Source organism: Diadema setosum, chromosome 16 (genome assembly GCF_964275005.1).
Source record: "Diadema setosum chromosome 16, eeDiaSeto1, whole genome shotgun sequence".
Lineage (NCBI taxonomy): Eukaryota > Metazoa > Echinodermata > Echinoidea > Diadematoida > Diadematidae > Diadema > Diadema setosum.
In genome coordinates, this window is record NC_092700.1 from 35712174 (window position 1) to 35722181 (window position 10008).

The following is a 10008-nucleotide window of genomic DNA, read 5'->3' on the forward strand; positions in this document are numbered from 1 at the left end:
TCTAGCTGGTAAACAATCACCAAACGCAGAGAAATTTCTAAATCCAAATTCCAATGTCAACTTTGCAATGACCGTCGCAGTAACTTGTGAAATCCAGGAAAATAACAGGAAAAAAGTCCGCTTGATGTCAATTAAATTCCAAATCCACAGTGAAAAATAGAATTGTAGCACTAAACAGGAAAATGCTGAGAATCTAGCCACTGTCAAGTAGACCATCAATGTTGTAGAAGAAGGCCTATAGCGTCTAGGATACGTAGGCCTACTAAAATGCTAGTAGACTCTGTAGACTGTAATATATTATTCTCCCTAGGTAGGCTCCCTATGAATCCTAGTCTCTGTAATGTAGTTCTGTAGATTTAGAGGTCTGTCTAGCTCTAGACTGACCGAATGCGACAAATTTGGTCTCAAAAGTTGTGCAAGACTTGAAAGTAAAAAGTCAGCGAGCGGCGCGGTCAAAAAATTTTGTGCGGCGGAATGGTTCCCCCCCCCCCCCAGGTAAGTTAGGGTTAACATTAGAAGGGCAAGCTACCTCATCACTTATACTAACATAATGTGTCTGGCTTCAAACCCACTGGCGTCTAGCACATGAATCAATGTTGCGCGTAGGCAGTTATTCGTGTAGACTTTTGATGTTTGTGCTTCAAGGGATATTTTCCTCATTTTCTCACCCAAAGTTTTCTTGCCAACGGGAGCTTCGTAGTACCACACTTGCTCGTTACTTTCCATGTTCACTTTTGAATGTTGAAAAAAGGCATCACTTGCTGGATTGAGATGAGAAACATATACATTTGAAATGCTTCAACTGGACAATCGGGCTTGTGAGTTTCATACATTCTTCCTTGCTGACTACGTGAGTCATCCAGTGATTCTCCACGATGATTTTTAGTCAGTTTGTCATTATCAAGGTATTCATATCTCCCATTTGTGGAATCGGTCACAATTTCAAAATCTGTCTTGGACAAATTTCGTAAGTTTTCTCTATCGCGATTGCATAGGTGCAACGTAATGCCAATGACCACTTTGTTTTGAAGCCCTCTGGGAGTATTCACATCCAGTGCTGATGACGACTTGATTTTCAACACGTCCTCCTGTGCAACAGGATCTTTGTGATCGACAGATCCTTTGCCTTCCTTCTTTAGTTTAACGAGAATCGCATGAAACGTTTCATTTGCCTCCTTGAATTGAGGGTCATTTACGATGTCAAAGTCAAAAGCACTCACTTTTTTGAAGTATCTCTGTAATCCATATCGCAGAGTTACCATTTAATTCGTATTGTAGAATTCCCCATTCGATCTGCGAACTTCTGCGTAAAATGAACGGAGAAATTTATTCAGTCCTGGTGCTGTTATCGTCTCGGAAATACTTTGGCTTCTGTGTAAGCTTTTAATACATTCTCCTCTATGTTGATGACTCTTGTCGTAGATTTGGAGTCTTTTTCATCTATTAATTGGTCCAATTCTCTTTCTCCAAGCAATGCGAAACGGTTTGTCGAAGTTGCCATTTTGACAAAAGCAATTTTATTACAATTTCATATTTAGCGCTACGCTCTTAATACAGTGTGCATTTTAACTTGCGAAGCATCTGCGACGTTTGTTTTGATTGTATTGTTTACATCATCTCTCTTGATATAACGTGCTTGTTGTTTACATACGGGGTTATACATGTATTCCATGGTTGTACGTAATTTACGTCATGTTTTAGAAATATAATGCTTCTCGTCCTTGTGACCATGGTCACGTGACAGCATTTTGACCAATCACACATTGGTATCTATATACGTCATATGATATAAAAAGGAGATGACTTTAAACAGCCTTCGACTTTGGCAATTATTAAAATTTTGCGTGATGGACTTATTAAATCAAGGTTGACTGTATTTCATTATTCAGCTGGGAGTACAAATGGAACAAAGCTCGTGTAAACTGTTAAAGTGTGGAAGAAGTGAATTTTTTGGTAAGATACTGAATAGCAATATTTATGTTTGCATTGTTCAGTGTAATATATGATCTAGTGAGAATACATGTGACATTTTCTGTGCCCAGGCTCTTAGCTATAAGCTGCCCACCTTTTTCTCAGTCATCTGACCAATATTCCATTTCCGAACTATACCCTATCATAATTATGTAACCCATTCATGTGTGACAATGCTACAGTCCAATTTGAAGACCATGCTGATACAATAGAGTAATAATGTCATAACCATTCATCGCCATGGAAACTGTTTCTTAACAACCTCATGTGGCCCCAATGTCTATAAACACTCTTATTGCTAACCATGCTCACACCTGGTTCCAACCTAAACTATAACAAAAGACTGTGACATCATCACTTCACTAGAGCTTACTCTGTGGAGATTTTAGGGATAGGTAATCTCTTTTTATAGACAGATACCTCAGAGATGTCTTTGCCAATCAGTGAAGAAAGTGCTGTGGCAGATTTGTTGGAATGAGGGTTAAAAGGCAAAGCTTTAGGAGTGTGGAATCTGCAAAGAGAAATCGCATATCTTCAGTATCGAGAGGAAAAAACAGAGAAGGGATCGTACATAGAATTCAGCTTGTTACGGTCAAAATCATGTTATTAGGAAACACTGATAAAGATGGAAAAAGTAACAATAATTTGTACAAAGAGAATATTTCTGCTTATATAACTTCCTATGCTGCTTTGTGAAGATCAAGCTAATGCAGTGGTAATCCCCTTGGGAGAGTTACACAATCAAGTAATATACACTGTACAATGTACAAGTGTATTGTGTTTTTCAGAGATGATCCGTTTTACAGTTTATGGCAGTGACGTACAAAAATAAATAAAATCAAGCAAAAAGGTCATGCTAACATAGGCTGTAAAATTGTTTCTGAAGTCCTAATTAACCTGGGATTTGTCAGCGACCAGAGCTCTCCAAAACCAGATGAGGGAACTGGGCTGTTTCACATTTGGAGACTTTAAATCATGTAATACAGGTGACTCTTGTTTTTACAAAGTCCAAGGAACCAGCAATTTTGTTTGTAATACATGTATTGAAATTTCATCATTGTGGAACAGTTGAGTATATAGATGATAAATGTGGGATCTGAATTTTACTTTTTGTAACGATAATTTCTGTAGTACATGTAATTGTGTTCATTATAATGGGAGCACAATGAACAGGTGACTCCTCATGGAGTCCTCAGGAGAGGCATTTTTTTTCCCCCAGTTGTATCAAAACTTTATTAAGCTGAACAGTAAAGTTTGTGAAAACCTAAACATAATAATTTTGCAACTCCCTCAGTTTTTGACCATTTGACTTGACATATGGCACATGTGACTACTATTTAAATGTTCAAAACACCTATTTTGTCGATGTTGAACAGTGTGTTGTTATGCCTACAACAGTACATGTATTTTTTTTGATAAAAATCATATAAATATATTTTGGAGTGAGCTAACTCCCTGTGCTTTAAGTTGGAATATCAATCAGATTAAGTGATACAGTTGTACTTCTAAATTAAATTATTTCCATAATTTCCTTTCTATGTATAATAGAAATAAAACATGCAAAGAGTATAACACAAACACTCTATGTTCATTTATTCTTCATTTGTGGGCATAGTCTGAATAGGAAGTGCATTGTACACAATGTAGGACAGACAAGTTTTCTTGTTGGTTGGTTCTGTATGTGTGTGCTAGTCAGTGTGATCCATAGTGAGTGTTGTAATTATCGTGACTAATTTGTGAGAGTGTTTGTGTGTGTGTGTGTGTGTGCGTGTGTGTGTGTGTGTGTGTGCGTGTGTGTTTTGTATTTCAATCCATCTTGAGAAGAGTAACAGTGACGAGTGAGGAGTTTTTTTTTTGTACATGATTTGTTTTGTTTTGTTTTGTTTGTGTTTTTTCTTTACTTCATCCTGTTCGTTTGTTTGGTTTGTGTGGGGTGTTAAGTGGTTTTTTTATTTTTTATTTTTCTTAGATTTATTAATGTGATTTTGAGGAGTGAGGAGTTTTTTGTACATTATTATTATTATTTTTTTTTTACTTCATCCTCTTTCTCTTGGATTTATTGTGTGTGCTGGTGAATGTGATGTGTTGTAATTTTCTTTAGTAATTTTTGAGTACGTGTGTGTGTGTGTGTGTGTGTTTATTTTTTCTGTGATTTAATGATGAGAAGAACAACTCTGGGAAGATTGAGTGATTTTTGAGGAGGTTTATTTTTTCTTCATGTTCTTCGATGTATGTTGTTGACTGTGATGTGTTATAAATTTCTTGAATGATTATTTTTTTTAGTGTGTGTTTTACTAGTAATTTCTATCATTTTTTTTTTACTTCATGCTCTTTGGTATATGTTGTTGACTGTGTTGTGTTGTAGATTTCTTGAGTGATTTTTTAGTATGTGTGTGTGTATATAATAGTATTATATTTTTTATGACTTAATGATGAGAAGAACAACATTAAGCAGTGTTTTCTATATATGTTACATGTCGTTATGGAATTGTTTGTGAGAATAAGGTTGAATTTGTGAGGGGTTTAGATGTGCTATGTGTTCTTGTATGGTTCTTGACGTGCTACTTGTGTGTGTGTGTGTGTTGCCAATCATGTATGGGGTTGTAATGTGCTATGTGTGTTCCTATCAGCTGTATGGATGTGTGTGGGTGTTCTGTGTTGGTGTGTGTGTGTATTGGGTGGTTGCGTGGGAGGGGCTTGTGCCGCACGTCCACTCATGGCGGCCATCAGGGAGAATTCCGCCCGACCATCCGGGGGTTGCATCTCTTTTATTGACTTTTGAATGTTCTGCATGAATGATCCGAGAGTAGCCTAGTCTTCTCTTGCCAGCCGCTTTCTCTAAAATCTAGAGAATAAAGTGTCCCAGCAGCACAATTACATTTTGTTGGGTGATATGAAAAAAAGACTAGCGGTAAAGATCTGCTTTATTGTCTGCCCACGATGTAGTCACACAATAAAGAATTAACCCTCTTGGAACCGCAAATCCCAAATTTCAGCGGTTCTCTATAGAGTGTACAACTGGTTGTCATAGTGATGCCAGTTTCTAATCCCTATGATACCACCGTCGCTGACAAGGATCTTTAATACCAAGTAGGCCTATTCTTCCAGTATGTCAAGGGTTTAGTGAATTTCAAAAGACTGGGGTGGATATGCCAGCAGGTGTTATTGGTTCTTTGTTTTTTGTTTTTGTTTTTGTGTGTGTTTGCTTTTTTTTTCTTTACATGAATTGCGTGAGAATGCCACTGTTAAGTGTGAAGCCTTTCGGCCCGCACTACGCATTGCGGCCAGGACAGGAATAGGTGCAAAGTGTAATCTGAATGCATGTGTTATGCCCCACCCATAACACTTTCAAAGCAAGACTCGAGTATCTCCACTCTCAGATTCAGTAAGCCTACGTGAAATTTGAGGTGCACGCTAATATTTATATTATTATTTTTTATTTATCATTCTTTTTATTTCATTTGGCATTTCGACGTAAAATAGGGCCTATATAAAATGATAATCATAAAGAATGTGGTGATTCTAGGCCTACGTGCATACAGAGCGTTGCCAGCACGTAGAGGAGAAAAAGGCAAACTTTGCCCTAATCAGCTCACAAAAAAGTAAACATAACTACAGGTGTATGTACTGTTAGCAAGATAAGCTCAATAGCACGTTTATGGTTATGGAATACAAATTGTAGTACTTTTTATTGCTCGTTTCTAAGATGCCTTTAAGACCACGACGCAGATATAGCAACAAAAAGACATTATAACCCCTTCGTGCCAAATCCCCAGTTCCAGAAAGTTTTATTCGGAGAGGTTGGCAATACATGTATTGCAATGACAGTTGCCCGTTTTGAAACCTTTTACACCATGCAAGTAGAGTTTTCCAGCAGGGTCGATGGTTTAATAGCGAAGTTCAATGACTGGAGTGGACAATGGATAGTGCAAGCCGGCTTAATGGGGATTGCGTAAGAAGACCATCCATAAGTACTGTCAATTGTACACGCGGTGATACACTGTGCATTAGTGTAATACAGGGCAGTCTGGTGGCGCCACCCCCACGCCCCGCCACACTCCATAGACATTGCCACAGCAGCGACCAGGCTTTTCCTGGGCATGCGCGGTCACACATGGATATTGAATATCGCAGATGCCATGTTTTCGGTTTTTTCTTTGTCGTTGTTTTGTTTTGTTTTGTATTTTGTATAGCCCAAGCTAGCTGGCGGTGTAAGTTATATGAACCTTTTTATAGGCCAACATAGAATAATGAATTTTTGACATTAACAATCAAAGATAGGGCCTAATTGGGCTAGATAGCGCGTTATAACATATTAATGTTCCCTACGCGCTTTACATTTACCAATTTCTTACACGCACAACGCACACACACAAACACCACAAACCAAATCAAAAATAAGATATTAACAAATTGAAAACAAGAAATAATGTCATAGGACATACATCACACAACATAAGTGTGCGGCATCCATGTTTACAACCGGCTTTGTAACATCAGATGACTTTTTGTGTCAGTGCTGGTAAGATACTGGGTGTGTCTAAAATCCCTTTATGGGCGTGGTTAAATTGGGACGCGATCGTTGCCCACGAGGTGTGGTAGATTACGTATTAAACTGCATGCACTCCTGATCGCAAGCGGTTGCGGTAAATCATTTATCCTTCATTTGAACCACATGTCTCTCAAAGGTTATCTTACATGACATTGCAAACTATTATAACCCATTAGTTAATGAATCACCTGAAACCACCCGTCCGGTTTTTTTTTTTTTTTTTTTTTTTTTTAAGTTTTATGCTTTACCATTTTTATTGTTATCATACATTATAGAGTATATGATTACGTGATTTCATAAACAAAAGTATGCCAGAATTACTTCTGTGACACACCAGGCTCTTGGTAAAGTCTTAATAGGCTTTTAGATAGACATAACTTATATGATAAAAAAATAAATAAACACGCGGTAGGCTATTTTACTTTTTTTTTTTAAGAAAGTTGTTGAAAAAGAGTGATATCGCTGTACCTTCTAGGGAACAATAGGTCATTATGTACGGAATCTTCATTTCTTAAAGGGATAATAAGCAGTGTAAACAACATTAAAAAAAAGCAACAACGGCGGGGAAGCAAAAGCCCAGAAACGGAATACGAAACCACAGATGGTTTATTTCAAATCGAATTGCATCGAAGTGACCCAATTCGAAATTTTGCCTTATCATGTCTCAAAGTTTTGTTTGTTTGTTTGTCTGTTCACTTTCCATCTGTGAAAATGGCTGGATAGCCCATATTCAGCTATGTTAAGCTGGTCTTCCATGGTAGCAGATATTTGGAAATAAGTAAATATTTGGAAAATTAGATATTTGGAAATAAACATTAATGGCACAGAACTTTTTAACGATGAAATATAATATCAAAGGGGGGGGGGGGAGAAAATTAGGTTGCTTCAGGGGGTGGTGATTATACACGTTCATGCCTCTCTCCGCCATCTGAAAGGCTCCTGACCTGCCACTGACTCTCCCGACCCTTGTAAACCCGTGGTAAAACGCGAAAAAAGTCATGTATTTCTGATATTTACCCGCAAATACCCGCAAATCAAAATTGATTAGCATTACCTGGTAATTGGATACCTATTGAATGATAGCGAGTCGACATTTCCCCAGGGATGTAAAGAAAAATAAGAAAGTTGAACATGAATGTGAGTCTTTGAAGGTCGCATCTCCCAGCTGTCTGGCAGAAAAGGTTTCCCATTCCCTATAGCGCTACTCTTTGAGTGTTCGTATCCGCGGAGATGAGCAAACTTTTCACTCTATAATACTTTCTGCTGTGAATAAAAATGCATTTATTTATTTGTTTATTTATTCATTTATTCATTTATTCATTCATTCATTCATTCATTCGTTCATTTATCTATCTATCTATCTATTTATTTATTTGTTTATTTATTTACTTAATTATTACTTATTCATCTATTCATTCAGTTTCATTCAAAAGGTGAATAAGGTAGTCACTTTCAGGGCCAAAGGGCCTGCTTTTCAAGTGACCCATGTTATGCAATTAATATTGCAAATGAAAATCACATACTACACATTACAGCAACAAAATGTAGAAGCAAACAAAATGTGATATCTACACAGATGAAAAGCGGCACACGAATAAAAGATGAGAGCGGTAAGAAAATGTCAAACTCAAGGTCGAAATAATCACGTCACCAAAATATGCAAAAACAATAAGCAACAAGAACCAACGTGATACAGTTACGAGTAGAAGCAATATCATCATACATGTCATGGCTGCGTATGGCATAGGGCATAAATAAGATGGAGATAGTCGATATATAAGACTTATTATGCAGCAATAATGCAGCACTGGTATTTGGTGCGTTCTTATACACTTTGTCACAAATATTGAAATATTGTAAACAGGTCCACACAGTGCAAAAACTATAACATAACAACAACAACAATACAGATAAATCAAACATGCAAAAATAAAGGAAAATGTGAAAACAATAAACAATGATAAAGATGTAGTATCATACACTGTTAAAGGATGCAAATTATAAAAGATAATAGCGCATTGATAAAATCAAAGGCAAGGTCGAAAAAAATATAATACCAAAATATACTAAAAAGGAATGAGCATTTGAGAACCAGAAAGATTAAGAAACAAATGTAATATGCAAAAATTAACAATTGCTTATCATACTAGTTTGTTGGGGGAATAATCTCAAAGGTATACGTAATATTAAGGGGTCAACGTCTCCTTAAATATCCATGTGGATAAAGTGAATACCATTGTATCATTGAACGCATTATGAAGGATGAGGAAACTGGCCCGGACAATCCGTTCAAAAGTTCTGAATTTGTAGTTTGTGTATACATTATATTTTTAATATGTCTTTATTCATATAAATATGCATATTGTGATAACATATTCAGTTGGCCAAAGAGCTGATAACTTTTTTTTTTAGTAATTTTCTCTCTCTTTTAGGGCCTGCAGGTCTTACTGTTACTGCATTACCAAATATCAATATTCGCGTTCTTCCAAAAACTCGTCATTTTGTTCAGCATGGGAAAAGCTTCAACATTGAAAGAAAGAAATACTATTTATAAATCTATTTTTGTCAAATTTTCATGAAAAAAAAATTCTAAGAGCACAAGCTTTTGTAAAATCTGCAAATATAAGACGCATATTATTTTCGAGAGAGATTGGTCCTATTGTAGAATCAGTTCTCCCACTGGTATAAAAATATAAAAAAGGGTATGAATCCTATGCATATTTATGATAGGTGCCCCATGGGGCCGAATTCTCACATCACAAACACAAGAACGTTGACTCGCTATCATTATAGCAGCGTTCACCTGACATTCTGCTTCTGACAAGCCCTCTCATGATATAGAGAGATTTTTGCACGCTTTAGATATTTTTCTAAAGTGATAAAGCCAACATAAAGTATTTAGAAATGAAGGAATAAGAACGTCAGATTTGACATGCTATTTCCAACGGATTACGTGGTGATCAGGAATTGAAGACCTACCATTAATTGTCGATGAGCAACCCTTCAGGGGAGTAACCATGGTAACTGTTACAGCAACTTCCTTACCTAGCAAGACCAGACATCTTTCCCAGGATGACTTGCAATTTTGAAAAGGCAGACATGTTTACTACGCAAGATTCTTTCAAATTCATTAAACAAAAATGTTGTATGTAGGCCTATGTGTGCTTTTGTATTTACCACATGGTGTCTATACTCAAAAGATAATCTAACTTGTAGAGAAACGAAGGACAAGCGATAGATAGGTAAATACAAACTTAGTTCATTCTAAGGGATGTCAATGACTATCGAAGGGAAAGAAATAAACAGATGATACGGCAATGATGACTTCTATATGAGGACGGGTGATTGTGTCTAACATCTCCCCACAGATTATTTAATTAAATAAACTGCGATCGAAAAGTGATCGCAGTTTATATCAAGACTTTGTCATTGTTTTTGGTGTTTCCAACTCTGTCGAACTCTTCCAGGCGAAATTAGTGCACGCC

General features: G+C 36.8%; 1 pseudogene; it reads right to left on the reverse strand.

Moving 5' to 3' along the window:
• Window positions 1–537: 537 nt before the first annotated feature.
• LOC140239854 (uncharacterized) lies at window positions 538–9624 on the reverse strand (annotated as a pseudogene).
• Between the last annotated feature and the right edge of the window lie 384 nt (window positions 9625–10008).